The following is a 23,743-nucleotide window of genomic DNA, read 5'->3' on the forward strand; positions in this document are numbered from 1 at the left end:
TTCTGTCTCAAACTTGTTTTTCATAGTTCACCATCTGGCAGCTTGGAGGATTCCCTCATCATGGTTGCTCCATTGTTCATGCAGTTAAACTCATTCAGCCTTAGTGTCTTGCAAACACTGGCCTTGTGACTGTACCTATCTGCTGGTGAAGGTGTTCCAACTGTCTGTTTCCCTCTGATAGCCTGACACCCAACTCAGAAATCCAGTACATTAAGATGTTTTGGAATATGGATTAATATTCATCAATGAGCACCTCGACATTTGTCACAGGGGCCCTGATCAGGTTTTTCATATTTTTTTTAAATTTATTTTCAGTTATCTATGCTCCACACAAAGTTATTGTTCCCTCTTTTTTATTGCTAAAAATTATTTACATCTGAAATAAAGAATCTCGAAACTAAGAAGATAGTTATTGATCACATAAGAAGGAATTGTATAGGCATATTAAGCTTCCCAAATGAATAAATTTTGTGTGCCTCCCATTTTGAGCCACAAATTGCATCCCACACTTGGGCCTTGGAAGATTGAGATGTATGGTCCTGACCTTGGTTGGGACATCTGGGTGCTACCGTAGTACTACTACTACTAATAATAAAAATTTTGTCTCACTCTCTCACTATACTTCAGTATAAATAATAATGCATCATGGCTCCCTTTGGGAAAACCAATGGGATGGCAACAGTGATTATGAGGCAATGAGCCCATATAAAAAGTTCCTAAGGAGACATACATCTGTGGGAAGAGGGTCAGGGTTGTCTTTCTGGAGAATGGATGGTAGGAATATTCATCCAACCCCACAGATCTTCTGAGATATACAGGGAATTCACATGCAGGCCTGGGTCACGCCCACTGCTGCCTGAGTCTCCATGTTCTCCCTAGTAGCACTGCTCCAGTTGGAGCTATTCTCTCATCCTAGTTTTGCCCTCTGGGAAGGGCTAAGTGCATGGTAGGAATGCCACATAGGGTGGCTATCTTTTCATCACTCTACCTACCTAACTGTCCATGACACCCTTAAACCTGCCATACCCATAAATGCCCAGCCTCTGTGTGTTGGGAGGGAGATCCTGAAGGGTTGGAGGGAAAGAGAGAGTATTGATCAGTCCTGAACTCCTCACATAGATTTTCAACATTTTCAACTAGGCTTGTCATTTTCTTTTTCCTCTGAGGACTTTCACTCTCTGGCCTAAAATCAGAAGCTGATAATTTGTAACCTATCTGAAAAGCTTTTAGAGCAGTTGGAATCTTTGGATGAAAGACACTATATGAATGTAAATAATGGCAGTTTAAGCCAGTATACTGTACATTCATTACTTCAAATACTGAGGCCAAAAAAAGTACATGAACCCAGCAGAGTGTCATTATAGAATAACAAAAAGCTAACATTTTTATAATAAAATATTTAATTAAATATTCACATTATGACTGTAAGTGAATTTAAAGGCCTAATTTTTATATATTTTATCAGCTGGAAAGTAAATTTGTTAAAAAAAAAGACTTCAAACACTTTTGGCCCTTCTTTCCCCTCCCTCTGCACTTTCCTCCTTCTCTTGTTTCTCTGACCCACAACTCTGCTTGTCCCTGTGCATTGGCCAGCTAAAGCCTTTTCCCCACACTGCATTTGGATTACATTAGGCCAGATTCTGAAACAGTTGACTGTCCTCACATTGACTAGTACTTGACCTCAGCAATACTCTCACTATCTTAGGTAGGAGTCCTCACAGACTACCGTATTGCCCAACAGGGATGAATCTGACCCACTGCATTTCAAAACTAACTAGAGGAAGGAAGGCATTTTCTCAAGATATGGTGAACACCATAAGAACTAGAATACCACAGCTGAAACTAAGCCACTGTAGTGTAGATACTTGCTACAGTAACAGAAGGAGTTTTTCCATTGCTGTAACAAATCCAGCTCCTCATGCTCCAAGAGGTGGTATCGAGGTTGAAGGAAGAATTCTGCTGTCGACCTTGCAATGTCTACTCTGGAGCTTAGGTTGGCTTAACTATGTTTCTCAGGGGTGTGAATATTTCACATCCCTGAGTGGTTAGCTAGGTTGATCTAAGTTTTAGGTGTAGTCCAGGTCTCAGTATCTGGTAACAACCAATGGCCTACTGCAAAGCACTACGGGTTCAATTCTGCAGGGTACTGTGGATTCTGGCAAAAGACCATCAGACCACTTAAGTGCTGCATGCTTAACTTTAAACGTACGGACAATCCTGTTGAATTTGGAGGCACTACTCATATGGCTAACATTAACCACATGGTTAAGTGGCTTGCTGGACTGGGACTAGAGTATTCAGTACCTTGTAAGATTGAGCCCATAAAGCATGTAGCTGACTTTGAACACACAGCAGTTGTTTAGACTATTCACGTACTTAGGTTAGCTGTGTGCTTAAATACTATGCTGAACCTGGGTCACCATGAACACAAATATATGACAGTGACTCTAGATACATTAACCTCTTGCTAACCTGTGAAGAAAAAATTAGGCATAAAAGAACAATCAGAAGAAGGGACTGATTCTGGTTCCATTGAAGTCAATGGCAAAAAAACCCCCAAAAAACAACAAAAAATCTCATTCAGTGTAAAAGAAAGACAAATATAAATACGTGTTTAAACATTTCTTCTTTCAGCAGTTTCACAACCCCATAAATTTCTCATTGGGGGTATTCCTCCCTCTTCTCTTTTTCATGCCTTTTTTGTATTTTTCTGCTTCAGGTAAGGGAAAGCAAAGCTGAGAAGGCAGCTTGATTGCTGGAAAACAACTTGCATATTCTGAATATAGTAGCAGTAAGAGCAGAGGGGATATAGCAGCTAGACAAATTAGAAATATCTGCCATATTTGCAGTACAACTATTGAGAAATAACCATAATGGTTATGCAAAGCTCTTTATTCTGATTAGCTAATGTCAGAGTTCAGAGATTTGCATACTATAATAATTCTCAAATAACTTACAATGTTTAAATAATTCACACACACACACAAAATCAAACCAAACCCCTTTGGAAAAGTCATAAAATATAATGGACACATAAGCAATAGGGTTCTATAGAAAATACTGTAAAAATAATACATATGATATAATAGAAAATAACTTTCTATAGAATTCTGTTGGTCAGTTTAAAAATTGTATAACAAGGACACAATTCTCTTTTGCATTTCAAAGGACAATGTAATAAATCAAAAGAATTGACGTCATTCTGTAAGACTTAAGAAGACTTCAGGAAATTGCATGACTGAAAACAGAATGTACAGTTATGGGTCAGAGGCTATTCAGCATCCTTGCACTCTGATTTAAGGCAATTTAATTTCATTGTTAGTAATGATTATAATGTTACAAATATAGATCTCCCAAGGTAATACAATCCTTTCAAAGTGACTATAAAAATGGCATTGAAGATTCCATGTTTATTCTTTTTCAATGGCTTTCAAAGAACAGTTTGCTTAGGGTATATTCTAATTCCCATTGAAATCAATAGTTCCCACTTATTTCAGTGGTGGTTATATCAGATAGAGAGGAAGCACAAGTTTGTTTTCTAACTGCAAATTCATCTTGGTATGTATAAGTCAAGCTGTGTCTTTCTAGTTTGTGCATCATCATCCGTAACAAAGACTCTGTTGGCTGACACCCCACCTAATGCCTTCCCCCCAACATCCAGTGACAGCTACAACTATGCAAGCCTACCATCTTTGAATTCTGTCCTCATTTACACCCTCACAACCCATTTGTCTTCAGTAGAGATGATGAGGTGTAAATGAGAGCAGAATTTAGCCCTTTGTCATAAGTCTAGTTGATGACCCTCTTTTGGACATGGTACCAGCAACTGAATGCCTGGATGCTTTAAGTCCCTGGAATCTGAATGGAGTTCAGGTACTGCCCCAATGTTGGGCACTCTAGACACACTCTCAGGGTGAAAGCCTTCTGTCTAGCCACCCCCTTTTGAGAGCTTAGACCACACTTTCTTCTGTCCAGTACCTGGAATCAGTGATTATCCCTCAGCTTCTCTCCCACCCCCATTGCTTAAGCACACTTTACTTAAAGGTGTGAACCTTCCAATTTATCGCTTCCTGAAAGGCACAGGAATTTTACACAGAGATTTCTAATACTATCATTCTTTATTTAATTGCACAATACACAGAGAATACAGACCACATAGAAAACAGCAAATATCCTGAATGCAATTCCTCTCATTCTAACCCACCCTTTCCTTGGCATTCTTGAGGGACCATCTGAATTCAGGTGGGCAGAGTTCCTCCTGCTTCATTGGGATCTTGAAGCAACTTCCCTCATCTTGAGCTGGGGAAAAGGTCTGAAGACCCTGAACAGATTAGTGTCTGCCCTTTATAAACTTTCAGTTCCTCTGTTAGTTGGCTCCTTGGTGTGCCTGTTCAGGCAACTTCATTGGTAGGTAACCTCTGCCCTGACTGACTAATTCTGTTAGTTAGGAGCCAGTCTGTTCTCTAGGATGTTTGTATTAGAATAGATAACCCAAGGATCCTCTGTGATCAACCTTATAGCACTACACCTTGGAATTTCTGTCCAGCATGGACAGAAATGGAGGGACAGCATAGAAGACAAGTTGCCCACATTCGAAATGTGTGATAAAAAACACTTACAGAGACTTCATAGTATCATACTGAATTCATAAGTTGTACACACTGATCTCCAAATTGTCAAACCCTGAAATTTTAAGTTAGTTAAAATTAGAGTTGGTAAGAATGTTTTTGTATTTTGTGGGGGGATGAAATTTGCCTATTTGGTGAAATCAAAACCTGTGATGATGTGTCAAGTTCAACCCAAGCATGGAGCACACCCAGCACCTTGACAAGCTTGGCCTTAAAAACCTCTACGGATGGAGATACCACATCCCTAGGTCACCCATTCCAGTGCTTTACCACCCTCCTAGTGAAATAGTGTTTTCTAATATCCAACCTAGACTTCCTCCACTGCAATTTAAGACAATTGCTCCTTGTTCTGACATCTGCCACCACTGAGAACAGCCTAGTTCCATTTGGAACCCCCCTTCAAGTAGTTGAAGGCTGCTATCAAATCTCCCCTCACTCTTCTCTTCTGCAGACTAAACAAGCCCAGTTCCCACAGCCTCTCCTTGTAAGTCACATGCTCTATCCCCCTGATCATTTTTGTTGCCCTCGGCTGGACTCTCTCCAATTTGTGCACATCCTTTCTGTAGTGGAGGGCCCAAAACTGGATGCAATACTCCAGATGTGGCCTCACCAGTGCCAAATAGAGGAGAATAATCACTTCCTGGCAATGCTGGCAATGCTTTTACAAATGCAGCCACTTTCTGGCAATGCTGCTACTAATGCAGCCTAATATGCTGTTATTAGGTAACAAGGGCACACTGCTGACTCATATCCAGTTTCTCACCCACTGCAATCCCCAGATCCTTTTCTCCAGAACTGCTGTTTAACCAGTTGGTCCCCAGCCTCTAGCAATGCATGGGATTCTTCCTTCCTAAGTGCAGGACTCTACACTCGTCGTTGTTGCTACTCATCAGATTCCTATTGGCCCAATCCTTCAATTTGTCTAGGTCACTATGGACCCTCTCCCTACCATCCAGCGTATCTACCTCTCCCCACAGCTTAGTGTCATCTGTGAACTTGCTGTGGGTGCAATCCATCCCATCATCCAGATCATTAATAATAAAGATATTGAACAAAATTGGCCTCAGGACCAACCCCTGGGGCATGCCACTTGATACCGGCTGCCAATTAGACATCGAGCCATTGATCACTACCCATTGAGCCCGACAATCTAGCCAGCTTTCTATCTACCTTATAGTCCATTCATCCAATCCATACTTCTTTAACTTCCTGGCAAGAATACTGTGAGAGACCGTATCAAAAGCTTTGCTAAAGTCCAGATATATCATGTCCACTGCTTTCCCCATATCCACCGAGCCAGTTTTCTCATCATAGAAGGCAATCAGGTTAGTCAGGCATGACTTGCCCTTGGTGAATCCATGTTGCCTGTTCCTGATCACCGTCCTCTCCTCCAAGTTCTTCAAAATGGTTTCCTTGAAGACCCGCTCCATGATTTTTCTAGGAACTGAGGTGAGGCTATAGTTCCTGGGTTCTCATTCTTTCTTTTTTTAAAGATAGGCACTATATTTGCCTTTTTCCAATCATCTGGGACCTCCACCGATTGCCACGAGTTTTCAAAGATAATAACCAATGGTTGTGTAATCACACCAGCCAATTCCCTCAGAACCCTTGGATGCATTAGATCTGGACTCATGGACTTGTGCATGTCCAGCTTTTCTAAATAGTCCTTAACCTGTTCTTTCACCACTGAGGGCTGCTCATCTCCTCCCCATACTGGGTTGCCCATGACAGCAGTGTGGGAGCTGACCTTGTCTGTGAGTCTGAGGCAAAAAAAGCATTGAGTACTTCAGCTTTTTCTACATCATCTGTCACTAGGTTGCCTCATTAGGGGTCCCACACTTTCCATACATTTATTTATTTATTTATTTATTTGTAGCTAACATACCTATAGAAACCCTTCTTGTTACCCTTCACATCCCTTGCTAGCTGCAACTCCAGTTGTGTTTTGGCCTTCCTGATTACACTCCTCCCTAGTCATCTGTTCAAATTTCCACTTCTTGTAAGCTTCCTTTTCGTGTTTAAGCTCACTGAAGATTTCCAACCTGGTGGCCAGCCGTATCTGCTATTCTTTCTGCACACTGGGATGGTTTGTTCCTGTGATCTCAATAAGGCTTCTTTAAAAATACAGCCAGCTTTCCTGGATTCTCTCAAGGCATCTAGATAGACTTATGTGTAGTGCTGGGGAGGAGCTGGTGATTGTGGTACATGTAGGTACCAATGATATAGGGAAGGGTAGGAGAGACATCCTGGAGGCCAAATTTAGGCTGCTAGGAAAGAGACTGAAATCCAGGACCTCTATGGTAGCATTCTCAGAAATGCTTCCAGTAACACACGCAGGGCCAGGTAGGCAGGCAGAGCTTCAGAATCTCAATGCATGGATGAGATGAGGGGTTTAGATTTATTAGGAAACTGGGAAAACTTTTGGGATAGGGGAACATATACAGGAAGGATAGGCGCCACCTAAACCAAAGTGGATCCAGACTGCTGGCACTTAACATTAAAAAGGTTGCAGAGCAGTTTTTAAACTCAGAAATGGGGGAAAGCCGACTGCTGCAGAAGAGCACATGGATCGGACAGAGACTTCTCTTAGAGGAGAGTCTATTGATAGAGATTCTCTAGGTTTTAGTCAGGAGGAGAGGATCAAAGAGGATAAAGTATGGGCCAGATGAGATGGGAAATATTCACATAAAAAGGAATCTGACACATCAGAAAAGGGCAGACAAATAAACAGTGAAAAGTTTTTTAAGTGCTTGTTCACAAATGCTACAAGCCTAAATAATAAGATGAGTGAACTAGAGTGTCTTGTGTTAAAGGAGGATATTGATATAATAGGTATCACAGAAACCTGGTGGACTGGGGACAATCAATGGGACACAATCATTCCGGGGTACAAAATATATTGGAAGGACAGAACGGGTCATGCGGGGGTGGAGGGAGTGGCAGTATATGTGAAAGAAAATGTAGAATCAAAGGAAGTAAAAATCTTAAATGAAGCTACATGTTCCATAGAATCGCTATGGATAATAATTCCATACTCTAATAAGAATATAACAGTAGGGATCTATTATCAACCACCTGACCAAGACAGTGATAGTGACGATGAAATGCTAAGGGAGATTAGAGAAGCTATCAAAATAATTCAATAATAGTGGGAGATTTCAATTGTCCCCGTATTGACGGGGTACATGTCACCTCAGGATGAAATGCAGAGACAAAATTTCTTGATATTTTAAATGACCCACAATGGGAGAGGCAATTCTCAATTTAGTCCTGAGTGGAGCTCACGATCTGGTCCAAGAGGTAACAATAACAGGACCGCTTGGAAATAGTGACCATAATATAATAACATTTAACATTCCTGTGGTGGGGAACACCTCAACAGCCCAACACTGTGGCATTTAATTTCAGAAAGGGAAGTTATGCAAAAATGAGGAGGTTAGTTAAACAGAAACTAAAAGGTACAGTGATTAGAGTGAAATCCCTGCAAGGTGCATGGACACTTTTCAAAGATACCATAATAGGTGCCCAACTTAAACGTATACCACAAATTTAAAATCACAGTAAAAGAACTAAAAAAGAGCCACCGTGGCTCAACAGCCATGTAAAAGAAGCAGTGAGAAATAAAAAGGCATCTTTTAAAAAGTAGAAGTCAAATCCTAATGAGGTAAATAGAAAGGAGCATAAATACTGCCAATATAAGTGTAAAAATGTAATAAGAAAAGCCAAAAAGGAGTTTGAAGAACAGCTAGCTAAAAACTCAAAAGGTAATAACAAAATGTTTTTTAAGTACATCAGAAGCAGGAAGCCTGCTAAAAAAACAGTGGGGCCCCTGGACAATGGAAATACAAAAGGAGCACTTAAAGATGATAAAGTCATTGCAGAGAAACTAAATGAATTATTTGCTTCAGTCTTCACGGCTGAGGATGTTAGAGAGATTCCCAAACCTGAGCTGTCCTTTGTAGGCGACAAATCTGAGGAATCGTCACAGATTGAAGTGTCACTAGAGAAGGTTTTGGAATTATTTGATAAACTTAACAGTAACAAGTCACCAGGACCAGATGGCATTCACCCAAGAATTCTGAAAGAACTCAAATGTGAAATTGTGAAACTATTATCTATGGTTTGTAACATGTCCTTTAAATCAGCTTCTGTACTCAATGACTGGAAGATAGCTAATGTAATGCCAATATTTAAAAAGGGCTCTAGAGGTGATCCCGGCAATTACAGACCGGTAAGTCTAACATTAGTACCAGGCAAATTAGTTGAAACAATAGTAAAGAATAAAATTATCAGACACATAGAAGAACATAAGTTGTTGGGCAAAAGTCAACATGGTTTCTGTAAAGGGAAATCATGTCTTACTAATTTATTATAGTTCTTTGAAGGGGTCAACAAACATGTGGACAAGGGGGAGCCAGTGGACATAGTGTACTTAGATTTCCAGAAAGCTTTGACAAGGTCCCTCACGAAAGGCTCTTACATAAATTAAGTTGTCATGGGATAAGAAGGAAGATCCTTTCATGGAATGAGAACTGGTTAAAAGACAGGGAACAAAGAGTAAGAATAAATGGTAAATTTTCAGAATGGAGAGAGGTAACTAGTGGTGTTCCCCAAGAGTGAGTGCTAGGACCAATCCTATTCAACTTATTCATAAATGATCTGGAGAAAGGGGTAAACAGTGAGGTGACAAAATTTTCAGATGATACTAAACTGCTCAAGATAGTTAAGACCAAAATAGACTGTGAAGAACTTCAAAAAGATCTCACAAAACTAAGTGATTGGGCAACAAAATAGCAAATGAAATTTAATGTGAATAAATGTAAAGTAATGCACATTGGAAAAAATAACCCCAACTATACATACAATATGATGGAGGCTAATTTAGCTACAACGAATCAGGAAAGAGATCTTGGAGTCATCGTGGATAGTTCTCTGAAGATGTCCACGCAATATGCAGCAGCAGCCAAAAAACGCAAACAGGATGTTAGGAATCATTAAAAAAGTGATAGTGAATAAGATGGAGAATATCTTATTGACCTTACATAAATCCATGGTACGCCCACATCTTGAATATTGTGTACAGATGTGGTCTCCTCATCTCAAAAAAAGATATACTGGCATTGGAAAAGGTTTAGAGAAGGGCAACTAAAATGATTAGGGGTTTGGAATGGATCCCATATGAGGAGAAATTAAAGAGGCTAGAACTTTTCAGCTTGGAAAAGAGGAGACTAAGGGGGGATATGATAGAGGAATATAAAATCATGAGTAGTGTGATGAAAGTGAATAAGGAAAAGTTATTTACTTGTTCCCATAATATAAGAACTAAGGCCGACAATTTGTCACATCATGAATTCTAGCTCCAGGCTAGTGGCACACTTCTTGAGTCTCTTGGTCTGGTTGGCAGATGGGTGACTCTGTCACCCTTAGGAGGGAGTCCCCAACCACCACCACCTGTCTCCTCCTCTTGGGAATGGTGGCTGTGGAACTCCCATCCCTAAGACAATGCATGTCATGCCTTCTGGTCGATGGGGTCCTTCTGATCCCTTCCCTCATATGGCTCTTCCAAATCATTCTCCACAGTAGTACTTATGCAGAGATCCTGAAAACGGTTTCTTACCTCTAGCTGCGTAGGGGTACATGGGTTCTCCTCATTCTTCTTCTGTAGGTCACATTCTGCCAATTTTCTTCCCTGTTCTGCACTGCCCTCTCTGATTCTTTGTCATGTTGTGCCTCCAGAATCAAACGCTGACTTCTATCCAGAAAGTCTTCATTTTCTCTGATAGAAAGCAAGGTTGATACTTGCGTCTCTAGTCCTTTAACCTTCTCTTCCAATATGGAGACCACTTTGCACAAACAAAGTCGCTTCTATCCTCTGGGAAAAAGACAAACGCGGCACATCTTGTGCAAGTCACAACGCATGTTTGCTCACTATCTATGGCTTCCTTCTAAAAGCATCCTCAGATGTTGTATTTACTTCTCACAGAAGCCTGAAAGGCAAAAACACTCTGTGGGAACTATTAGGCGAACTCCCAGGCAAAATCCCTCTGTTTTGCGTGTCCTCTGTTCACCGTTCACTCAGCTCACAACTGGCTGCATTTTCATAAGGCTGCTGGCTTGAAGCAGTTGGCCCGGCTCAAAGCCTTCCCTCCAATCAACCACTCAAGGCCCACCTGGAACAAAGCACTCCCAATTCACACTTTTCAAGCAAGCAAGCAAGCAAACAAACAAATAAACAGTCCCTGCAACTAGCTCCAGTCAAACAAATGGTCACAGCAGAAAGACACTCGGATATTCACCCCACCAACTCACAACACAGCTCCCTAATGCAGCACTCACCTTAGCTCCTCTCGGATGGCTCCCAGGCAAACCCCTGTTTACCTGTCTTCTGTTTTGACTTCCTTTAAAGCACAAAAACTAAAATCTTTTATGGTTTTTTTGGCAAAAAACTTGACCATTTTTAAGGAAAGCAGACATTATCGTAAAAAAACTGTTTGTTTTGTTGAAACCCCAATTTTCCATTGAAAAAGTCTTTGACAAATTGTATTGTATTAACTGTGCTGTGTTAAGAAGAGTAACTATATTACAAATGTAGGCCCTCATCCTGGAGATATTCACTCATGTAAGTAATTTTATAGCTATGTAATTTTATAGATATTAGTGGTCCAAATGAAGACTATTCAAGAGTAATATTACATGCTTGAAGGACTGAACCTCATTTTTGGCACCAAAAGTTAGAGGTTAGAGTGATGCACTCAGACAGAAGGCTGATATGTGTAAAACATTGCCATATGCAGTTACTTTTCACAATACAACCTGTGATAGACCCAGGCCAGTTGGGAACAGCAGAGTAGTCGAAGGTAGATATATTGGCTACTGGAGAAGCAGTTTTCTGTTCCCTGAGTGACCAGAGCAGGGGCTGCTCCAGGCTAATGAGAACACCTAACTCCAATTAACCTGCTAAGAGTCAGGTGAGGCTGTTAAGCATCTGACCCTAATTAAGGCCCCTCTGATGCTATAAAAGGGCTCACTCCAGTCAGGCCAAAGGGAGCCAGGGGAGAGGAAGTGTGTGTGTGAGGAACTGGAAGCAAGAGGTATGCAAAAAGCTGAGAGTGAGTAGACATACTGCTGGAGGACTGAGAAGTATAAGTGTTATCACACATCAGGAGGAAGGTCCGGTGGTGAGGAAAACAGTGTTGGGAGGAGTCCATAGGGAAGTAGCCCAGGGAGTTGTAGCTGTCACACAACTGTATCAGGAGGCACTCTAGACAGCTGCAGTCCACAGGGCCCTGGCTGGAACCTGGACTAAAGGGTGGGCCCAGGTTCCCCCCAAACCTCCCAACTCTTAATCAAACACAGGAGGAATTGACCTGGACTGTGGCTTCTACCAGAAGGGAAGGTCTCTGGGTTGTTTCCTGACCCACAGGGTGAATCTGTGAGACAAGCAAATCTGCCAAGAAGCGCAGGACCCACCAAGGTAGAGGAGGAACTTGGTCACAAACCACATTTTAAAGGGATAAAATTGACCACCTCCTCCTTCTCAGTTATTCACTACTGCAGTTGCTTAGGGGTAAACTTTAATTTGACTCTCTGGCTCACCACCGTGTACTTTGATGTTTCTTCAGTGAGAAAAAAAGCTGTCCACAGGCATTGTCTGTTTCATCTTTGATATATCCCTTTTAATTTTTCATGTTTATATTATTTTCCCTTGGTTTTCAGTGGAAAGGGTTGTTTCTCTGCCTTTATCTCCTTTTCACTAAGTTAAATCATGAAAGTCTTGATGTGTTGCAGTCCTGCCATTTACTTCCTAATTTCTCAGTTGCAGAAAGTTTTAGTTTTTAATAACAGAAACAGACATCCATTTATTTGGGCCATGGACTGTGCAATGCACATTGAGGACTGATGCCAGAGCACACAGTATAAAAAGCTGTTGGTGGCATTGCACAGAGCAGACAAAAGTAATAGGTATCCTGCCATGCCAAAAGCAGGTGGCAAAATCCCACAATTAATGATTGCCAACCTGAAAATTGACCCCTTTTATAAACTTTGACGGTAAAGATAAGAGAAACACTAGTCTTGGTCTTCAGGATACAAGTCTTTTCAAGCTCTCAAGTAGCTAAGTTGTGTATTAGGTGCCTCCCTCACTAAGCTAAGGAGCAGGAGCTGAGCCAATAATGCAACCCTAAGACCTTAGAGCTACAACACTTCCCATTGGGTCTTGGGGGACTAAGGACTGAGACTCCCCTGCACCTCCCAAGTCTGGCTTCTGTCTAGCTTCTAAACCCCATTGTGCAATGGTACATAGGGTGCTGCCATAAAGTAGAAAGCTCTGCCACACTCACAGGTGAAGTGACACATACAGGTCATGGATGACTCCTATATTTCCAAATACTGCCCTTCCAATTACAGGAATTCCACTGTTGCTGGCGATATATTTACTCAGGAGAGAAGGAGGCATAATTTGCCCCTGAAAAGTTTTATACATGCACATAAATTTTGCCTCATTTTGAACACACAGTTAACTCTCTGTCCTTCTTTCCTGGAAGAAGAGTTTTTCACAAGTTTATGGTGTCACATTCAGGGAGAAAACATCACATGTTCTGAAAAAGAGAATGTGATGGGCTGGATAACTTGGAACTGCCACCTGATGTGCTGGGATTACCTCTGAGCCCGTTTTCCCTGGCAGCTTGGGACTCCAGAACCCTGTTTTGTTTGAGCCAGACATGCTTGCCTGCTGCAAACACAAATCCAAGTCTGAACCATGTCCCATGCAAACTGCAGGTTTAACTGAAAACAGCTTAAGAGGTGCTCCTGTCTCCAGCGCCCAGATGCCCAGCTCCCAATGGGGTCCAAGCCACAAATAAATCAGTTTTACTCTGTATAAAGCTTAGACAGGGTAAACTCATAAATTGTTCACCCTCTATAACAGGGGTCGGCAACCGGTGGCTCGCGGCTCGCCATGGTAAGCACCCTGGCGGGCCGTCCCGGTTTATTTATCTGCCGCGTCGGCAAGTTCGGCCGATCGCGGCTCCCACTGGCCGCGGTTCGCGGTCCCAGGCCAATGCGGGAGGCAGGAAGCCGCGGCCAGAACATCCCTCGGCTCATGCTTACCCTGGCGAGCTGCGAGCCGCCAGTTGCCGACCCCTGCTCTATAACATTGATAGAGAGATATACGAGCTGTTTGCTCCCCCAGGAATTAATACTTGTTCTGGGTTAATTAATAAGTAAAAAGTCATTTTATTAGATATAAAAAGTAGGATTTAGTGGTTCCAAGTAATAACAGACAGAACAAAGTGAATTCCCAAGCAAAATAAAATAAAACATGCAAGTCTAAACCTAATACAGTAAGAAGCTAAATGCAGGTAAATCTCACCCTCAGAGATGTTCCAATAACTTCTTTGACAGACTAGACTTCCTCCTAGTCTGGGTCCAGCAATCATTTACACCCCTGTAGTTACTGTCCTTTGTTCCAGTTTCTTTCAAGCATCCTTTGTGGTGGAGAAGCTATCTCTTGAGCCAGCTGAAGACAAAATGGAGGGGTTTCTCTTGGCCTTATACAGTCTCTCTTGTGGGTGGAAACCCTTGTGTTTTCCTAAGCAGCATCACAGCTACAAGATGGAGTTTTGGAGTCACATGGGCAAGTCACATGTCCATGCATGACTCAGTTCTTTACAGGCCGATGCCATGGCTCACATATTAGCTCAAAAGTTCCCAGGAAAGCTCAGACGTGGATTGGCATCTATCAAAGTCCATTGTCAGTTTAAGGATTTCTTGATTGGGCACTTACTGAGAATAGTCTTTTCTCAAGAAGCTGACCAAATGCTTCACTTAGATTACTAAAAATCAAACAAGTACATAGCCAATATTCATAACTTTGAATACAAAAATGATACATGTATACAAATAGGATGAATATATTCAATAGATCATAACTTTTACAGAGTTACATGGCATATCTAGCATAAAACATATTCCAGTTATGTCATATTTACACTCATAAGCATATTTCTATAAAGCATTATAGGGTGCAACATCACAGAGAAGACAGGTTTCTTTCGAATGAGAGGTCTGGAAGGACAAAAACCTTTTCTCAGCTTCCCTCTCCCCAGCATATAAAGCATCAGGCAGCTGGGGGCAGACTTGGGAGATGTACCCGAAACCTTTCTGAGAGTTCAAAGTTAACAGGGAGAGAACTACTGGGAAACACCATGGACTGAAATGTAGTGAAATTGGGCAGCTGAGAACTTTGATTTGTGATGCTGAGGGTGGAGGGAGAGGAAGAGACAATATCTGGAGGGAGATCTATTTCCTTTATCCTCCCACTCAGTGACAGATCAGAGGGATGGAAAGGTATACAATGGAAGCTTGTGGCCGTCAGTTGACCATATATGGGAAGGAACAATTCAGATGGCTAGAACTGTGCTTGCTATGCTTCCGAGTTCTGAAGCAGCATTCTGCTGCCTGTTACTTGCCACCATGCCTTTTGGAATTTATCTCTTGGGGTGTGTGAAAAGGAGTATGTGTTCTTGATCAATTCCAATTACTAGCAGGCAGTAAGCTCCATTTAGGAACTGTACATAAATTGGCAAATTATTTTTTAAGCCACTCTGTAAATGAGCATTTTAAACTAAAAGTATTTTGTTTCACCTTTAAGTTACAGGGATTTTTATGGCTAGTGAGCTGAATCCTTATGCTGACTTCTAGTCATTTCTATTAGGCTGCTGATTTCTGCTAATCCCTTAGGGAGCTGCTTAAGTATTTTTCAAGGTAACTTCAATATTCACTTTTTTTTTTTCAAAATTTACAACTCTGTATGGTAATATAGTTCATATATCAATAAACAGACATGTACTACTATCTGCAGCTTCTGCCACATGGATTCAAGCACCGCTGGAGGCATTGTTGCAAATGAGTTACTTTACCAAGCATTTCAATTTCTATTGGATTGTCCTTTTGGTTGGTTAGCCTTGGGTGTCCATTGGGGAGCCAAATGCACTAATCAATTACATTTTTCAGGTTTGTTTGCTTGGGTTTATTTGTGTTGCTGTTGTTTGGTATTGAATATAAAAGAAAATGTGTGCGTAAGAGAATACTACAAAGAGAAATGTGAGTTAAAGCTACAGACAAGCAAATAGCTGATTACATCATAGTACCAATTTCAACACTCAAAACTGTGTTAATATAGAGATGCTCTTGTCCATTTCCTTTAATTAAATCACTAAAAATGAAGGAAATCACCAGCTAATGAATATTGAGATCCAAAACGATCTTGATTCACATGACTTACTACCCACACGCTATGATTCTCAGTACATTTGAACTCCTCACCTTTACAAATTCCCTTTTCCCTAGGAAAACACTCATATGACCAATACATTTGAATGGCGGGGACTTTTTATTTCAAGGTCTGCAATTTGCTGTTATATCTGAAAAGTTTGGCAGTTGGAGTTAAAGTTGTGCATGTGTGTGTGATTTTGAGGGATTGGATATGCATGTTGTAAGTGAAAGGGAATTAGCAGGGGAGATGCAGTCATTTGGGTATTATATGTTAGAGATAAGGCATATGAAATTAATCATATAGTTTAACTGCACAGGAAACTCTTCATAGCATGGGCTTGGTGTAGGGCTGTGTGCTCAGCAGAAAGAGTTTAGGATATGGGTGGGGGAAGGGCTTATGGCAGCCAGAGCAAAGGAGTGTGGCAGGTGGTAATGTGAGACAATAAGGTACTGGAGGGTGTGTGGAAGTGAGAGGTACCAGTCTTGGAGACTGGGGCAGGGGATTAGAATATTTGAGTATATCCCCTGTGTGGGGACAACTGAGAAAGGCAGTGCTATAATGGAGCAAGGGTTCATCAGGGGAACTTGTAGAAAACAGCATGAGTACAGCTTCACTTCTGAGCAGCCTGAACCAGCTAGACAATCCACTTCAGGGATGCTAATGGGCTTCTGGATGAAGCATTAGAAAAAGTATTACAAACTTTTTTTAAACAATTTTTGTAGAAATGTTATGTTGATGAAATTTTTCCAGCCTACTGCTTTAATGAATCTTTTGCTTTTCATTGAGATTTCATTCTAACAGAAAATTTCTGAGCATCTTTAAAAACACCTACTCACTCTTCTCAAGATGTTCAGAACTGATAATAGTTGCCAACAGACTTAATTATCAGTGTTTGAATGCATGATTTTTGTTTCTTGAGAGGGGTTCCAAATCAATATTATCAAGGCAGCCTGGTTGCATCCTTAACTATGGAGTTCTACTAACTCCATAGAGGGACTGAGGGGAGCAGAGATAAGGTGAAGTGAAAATCATAAGGAATAAAGTATGAGATAAAGTTTCAACATTAGCTATATGTTTTGTTTGTTTAATGTTCTATTAATGTCCCATAAAGGATTTTTTTTCTTCACTGATATTGAATCAATAATGGAAATTATTGCTAGTGAAACTAAACGTGAACATGATTTCTCTAATTTGCACAATCTCAAATATTGAATTGCTATTGAGAATAGGATTCTGGTTTATGTACAAATGGTAGAAACAGTATTGTCACTGAAGAGTGCTGAAAGTAAAAGTGAGCCAAGAAGAAGTCAAAGACCAAACAACGGAATGAATACAAGCCAAATAGAATCAAATAAAAGCACAAATGATCACTAACCAAGATCATGTGAACTACCAGAAAAATAATGGGTAAAATGCAGTGAAGAGACAGCTGAAAAACAAACAGTAATACATAAAATCAACAAATGCAACATTCCCAAGAGTGCTTGATTAAAATAAATTGAACATATATTGTGGCAGAGCTCCGGCTTTGCCTTGGGAGGGTCCTGCTCTTCTAGGCGGTTAGGGCTTGCCTCAGAAGCTTTCTGTAACCCTCAATGTAGCCTCTCTCCCCTCCTGACCACGCTTGTTCTTCCAGGTCTTTTACTGTGCATCTTCTTTCTCCCAGTCTTCCCACAACATACCTTCTTACTCCCAGCTCCTACCAGCCGGCCTCTCTGAAGGAGCCTCCTTTTAAACTAGTCCCAGACGGTTCTAAATGGGCTTCAGGTGATTTATTAGCCTGTTTCCCTTGATTGCTTCTAATCAGTTCTTCATTGGTTCCACGTGTATTATGGAGTCTGCCTGACTTATTTGTTTCTAACACCTTCCTGACTGCTCAGGCCCCTGCCCTAGTCACTCAGGAAACAAAACTATTCATCTAGTGTCCAGTGTGTTTTCCTTCTACCAGACTCCTACACCCAACCAGTCTGGTCTGTCACAATATTTATACAGCATCTATTTTTTTTTGAGATGTAGCTTACCAAGACTTTAGAAGACTTTTGTTCAAAAACCCAACTCTTGGTAGAGCACTGAAGGCAGGATAGAAGAGGTAAAGTATCCCCTTCCATCATTAAATCCAACACTGCATTTCCACTTTCAAAGGTCACAGAGAAGTGCCTACTCAGCTTATTTATTTATTGACTAATTCAAAGATCAGTAAAAAGAACAGGAGTACTTGTGGCACCTTAGAGACTAACACATTTATCTGAGCATAAGCTCTCGTGGGCTACAGTCCACTTCATCAGATGCATGCAGTGGAAAATACAGAAGGAAGATATATATATATATATATATATGTGTGTATATATATATATATATATATATACACACAGAGAACATGAAATAATGGGTGTGATCAGTTAAGGTGAGCTATTACCAGCAGGAGAGAAAAAAAACTTTTTATAGTGGTAATCAAAATGATCCATTTGCAGCAGTTGACAAGAAGGTGTGAGGAACAGTGTGTGTGTGGGGGAATACACATGGGGAAATAGTTTTACTTTGTGTAATGACCCATCCACTCCCAGTCTTTATTCAAGCCTAATTTAATGGTGTCCATTTTGCCAATTAATTCCAATTCAGCAGTCTCTCGTTGGAGTCTGTTTTTGAAGTTTTGTTATTGTAATATTGTGACTTTTATGTCTGTAATCGAGTGACCAGGGAGATTGAAGTGTTCTCCGACCGGTTTTTGAATGTTATAATTCTTGACATCTGATTTGTGTCCATTTATTCTTTTATGTAGAGACCGTCCGGTTTGGCCAATGTACATGGCAGAGGGACATTGCTGGCACATGATGGCATATATCACATTGGTAGATGTGCAGGTGAATGAGCCTCTGATAGTGTGGCTGATGTGATTAGGTCCTATGAAGGTGTCCCCTGAATAGATATGTGGACAGAGTTGGCAACGGGCTTTGTTGCAAGGATAGTTTCCTGGTTTAGTGTTTTTGTTGTGTGGTCTGTGGTTATGCTCAAATAAAGCTTATGCTCAAATAAATTTGTTAGTCTCTAAGGTGCCCCAAGTACTCCTGTTCTTTTTGCAGATACAGACTAACACGGCTGCTACTCTCAAAGATCAGTGTTTTAAAAATTCTTTTGGGGCCCAATCCAGTGCCTTCAGTTGAAAGATACTCACTGCCCACATCAGATGAAAGATACTAATTGATGTCAATTGGCTTTGGATCTAGCCTTTATACTTATTTGTGTGTAAACTGCAAACACTTTATAATCCAGACAATAAGGCCTCAATCATGCAAACACTTATGCACATGGTTGATTCTTCCCAAGTAGTTTAATTGTTTTTAATGGAACTACTCATGGGAATAAAGTTACATGGATGTATAAGTGTTTGCAGGATCAGGGCCTAAGCAATGAATATGAGTATTTCAAATCTAGAAAGATTATATGATCAAAAATCTTGACATGACATTTTGTAAAAGAAATAGGAAAATGTCCTTGCTGATATCAGCTTTACAGAAGAAGAATGATAGAAATCTTCTTATGCCAAATTTAAAATAATAAGTCAAAGAACCTTTGGACTAAGGAACAGAAAGTGCTCTCTCTTGTTGCATCTCTAAAGGGACGATACTTATTTTGCTAAGCAATTTGTCGGGAAAAAGACAGTAAGAACTATCAAGCATTAGTAGCTGCATTAACTAGTCATTTTTGAGTTGGACATCAAACAGAACTGGCCACTGTGCTGTTCAAATACCGTATTAGATGATATGAAAAATCTCTAGCAGAACTGATTTGAGACATTGAGTGATTGGCATACCAGGAATACCCAGATGCCCCAAAGGAACTACAAGCCATCTTAATCTGAGGTGAGTTCATAGATACTTTACTTGGCCTGAACTAGAAGATGAAGATAAAATGTACTTAATAGAAAATATGGACTTTGCTTGCAATTTTTTGTTTTCACGCAAATCTCCCAATGTTATTTGACATCATTTAGAATTAAATAATGAAAGAAATAATTTGTTTTTCTTTTCATAAGAATGATTTGCTATGTAGCAAAAAAGCTGTTTCTCACAGTGTATGAAGTGCTGGCCAAGTGTCAAATTTAGTTTTTTTCTAGGGCTGTCCAGCGATTAAGAAAATTAATCGTGATTAATTGAGTGATTAAAAAAATCTTGATTAATCACATGATTAATCACACTGTTAATATTTTGGAGGTTTTCTACATTTTCAAATATAATGATTTCAATTACAATACAGAATACAAAGTGCACAGTGCTCACTTTATATTTTTATTACAAATATTTGCACTGTAAAAAACAAAATAAATGTTATTTTTCAATTCACCTCATACAAGCACTGTTGTGAAATCTCTTTATGATGAAAGTTGAACTTACAAATGTTGAATTATTATTCAAAACTAAAACATTAGAGCGCACTCATCTACTCAGTCCTGCTTCTTCTTCAGCCAATCACTCACAGCTTATTTACATTTGCATGAGATAATGACATTGTTCACAATGTCATCTGAAAGTGAGAACAGGAGTTCTCATGGCACAGTTGCAGCTGGCATCACAAGATAGTTACATGTCAGATGCGCTAAAGGTTCATATGTCCCTTCATGCTTCATGCATGACAGGTTCTGCTCACTACAGTTGAAAGCAGTGCAGACCAATGCATGTTCATTTTCATCATCTGAGTCAGATGCCACCAGCAGAAGATTGATTTTCATTTTTGGTGGTTTGAGTTTTGTAGTTTCTGCATTGGAGTGTTGCTCTTTTAAGACTTCTGAAAGCATTCTCCACACCTCGTCCCTCTCAGATTTTGGAAGGCACTCCAGATTCTTAAACCTTGGGTTAAGTGCTGGAGCGATCTTTAAGAATCTCACGCTGGTACCTTCTTTGCCTTTTGTAAAATCTGAAGCGAAAGTGTTCTTAAAATGAACAACATGTGCTGAGTCATCATCTGAGACTATTATAACATGAAATATATGGCAAATGTGGGTAAAACAGAGCCAGAGACATACAATTCTCCCCCAAGGAGTTCAGTCACAAATCTAATTAATGCATTTTTTTTAACAAGTGTAATCAGCATGGAAGCATGTACTCACCTCAGTCCCTGGAAAAATCATGGAACAGGTCCTCAAGGAATCAGTTCTGAACCACTTAAAGGAGGGGAAAGTGATCAGGAACAGTCAGCATGGATTCACCAAGGGCAAGTCATGCCTGACTAACCTAATTGCCTTCTATGATGAGATAACCAGCTCTGTGGATGAGGGGAAAGCAGTGGATGTGCTATTTCTGGACTTTAGCAAAGCTTTTGATACAGTCTCCCGCAGTATTCTTGCCAGCAAGTTAAAGAAGTCTGGGCTGGATGAATGGACGGTAAGGTGGATAGAAAACTGGCTAGATGGTCGGGCTCAACGGGTAGTGATCAATGGTTCCATGCCTAGTTGGCAGCCGGTATCAAATGGAGTGCCCCAAGGGTCGGTGCTGGGGCCGGTTTTGTTCAATATCTTCATTAACGATCTGGAGGATAGTGTGGACTGCAACCTTAGCAAATTTGCAGATGACACTAAACTGGGAAGAGTGGTTGATATGCTGCAGGGTAGGGATAGGATACAGAGGGACCTAGACAAATTAGAGGATTGGGCCAAAAGAAATATGATGAGGTTCAACAAGGACAAGTTCAGAGTCCTGCACTTAGGACGGAAGAATCCCATGCACTGCTACAGACTAGGGACCGAATGGCTGGGCAGCAGTTCTGCAGAAAAGGACCTAGGGGTTACGGTGGACAAAAAGCTGAATATGAGTCAACAGTGTGCCCTTGTTGCCAAGAAGGCTAATGGCATTTTGGGTTGTATAAGTAGGGGCATTTCCAGCAGATCGAGGGATGTGATCATTCCCCTCTATTCAGCACTGGTGAGGCCTCATTTGGAGTACTGTGTCCAGTTCTGGGCCCCACACTACAAGAAGGATGTGGATAAACTGGAGAGCGTCCAGCAGAGGGCAACAAAAATGATTAGGGGGCTGGAGCACATGACTTATGAGGAAAGGCTGAGGGAACTGAGATTGTTTAGCCTGCAGAAGAGAAGAATGAGGGGGGATTTGATAGCTGCTTTCAACTACCTGAAAGGGGGTTCCAAAGAGGATGGATCTAGACTGTTCTCAGTGGTAGCAGATGACAGAACAAGGAGTAATGGTCTCAAGTTGCAGAGGGGGAGGTTTAGGTTGGACATTAGGAAAAACTTTTTCACTAGTAGGGTGGTGAAGAACTGGAATGGGTTATCTAGGGAGGTGGTAGAATCTCCTTCCTTAGAGGTTTTTAAGGTCAGGCTTGACAAAGCCCTGGCTGGGATGATTTAGTTGGGTTCGGTCCTGCTTTGAGCAGGGAGTTGGACTAGATGACCTCCTGAGGTCCCTTCCAACCCTGAGATTCTATGATTCTATGATTCTATGATACTCTGGAATGGTGGCCGAAGCATGAAGAGGCATACAAATGTTTAGCATGTCTGGCATGTAAATACCTTGCAATGCCAGCTACAAAAGTGCCATGTCAATGCCTGTTCTCAGTTTCTGGAGACATTGTAAATAAGAAGTGGGCAGGGTTATCTCCTGTAAATGTAAACAAACTTGTTTGTCTTAGCAATTGGTTGAACAAAAAGTAGGACTGAGTGAATTTGCGACTAAACCGGTGATTAATCACGATTAACTTTTTGAGTTAACCGCGTGAGTTAACTGCGATTAATCAACAGCCCTACTTTTTTCATGTTTTAAACTGCACCCCTTTACATTTCCTGTTTTTGTTAGCATTAATAGAAGAAATGATAGTGATGGGGAAATGGACAAGTTTAAGGCATTCAGAATGTCATAGAGTCTTCCAGTCCTAGATCATTGATTTGAATCTAGTTTTGGTCATTACATTGTTTGTTTAGTGTCCTATGTGAAATGGTTGGTCAACTTATTTCTTACTGAACAGGTGTCCTAATCGGCACCTTTGCTGGCAAAATTATAGCAAAGAAGCCAAGGATTTATTCTTTATGAAGAATGCACTGACATCTCACCTGAAGAGGCATGTTTCTTCGTTCATTGTTGAGACCATTTGGACCGATTGATTATTGTTGTCCAAGCTATTTAGTAAATATTATGAATATATTTGCAGAGATCATGGCTGATTAATGAATGCTTCACAAACAGAAGAAAAGGATGCTTTAGGAATAGATATTATTTGCAATGAGTAATTTGACCACTTCTAGTAAATGTGCATTGACTGGTACCATTGAGCAACCTTTGCTCCCATTGATGTGAATGAGAGTTTTACCATTGATGTGAATGGGAACAGAGCTAGGCAAGCACTGAGCACTTTTGAAGTGTTCACAATGTCTGAGAATAAAAATCTATTTTCTAAGGAAAGAAGAAAAAGTTAAATTAATATTCTGGATTTAGTATGCTTAAAATCTATGAGAACATTTTTCTAGTTCTTTAAATAGTTATGGTTGCTGACACCAATAATTAACAAATGTAGAGAAGTAAAAATAAGATGTTAATAGACTCATAGATTTTAAGGTCAGAAGCTACCATTATGATGTCTGATCTCCTGTATACCACAGGTCATAGAATTTCCCCAAAATAATTCCTAGAGAAGATATTTTAGAAAAAAAAATCCAATCTTGATTTAAAAATGTTCGGTGATGGAGAATCCACCACAACCCCAGCAAATTGTTCCAATGGTTAATTACTGTCATCATTAAAAATTACACCTTATTTGCAGTCTGAATTTGCCTAGCTTCAACTTCTGATCATTGGATCATGTAACATCTTTCTCTGCTATATTGAAGAACCCATTA

This window comes from Mauremys mutica, chromosome 1 (genome assembly GCF_020497125.1).
Source record: "Mauremys mutica isolate MM-2020 ecotype Southern chromosome 1, ASM2049712v1, whole genome shotgun sequence".
Taxonomy (NCBI): domain Eukaryota; kingdom Metazoa; phylum Chordata; order Testudines; family Geoemydidae; genus Mauremys; species Mauremys mutica.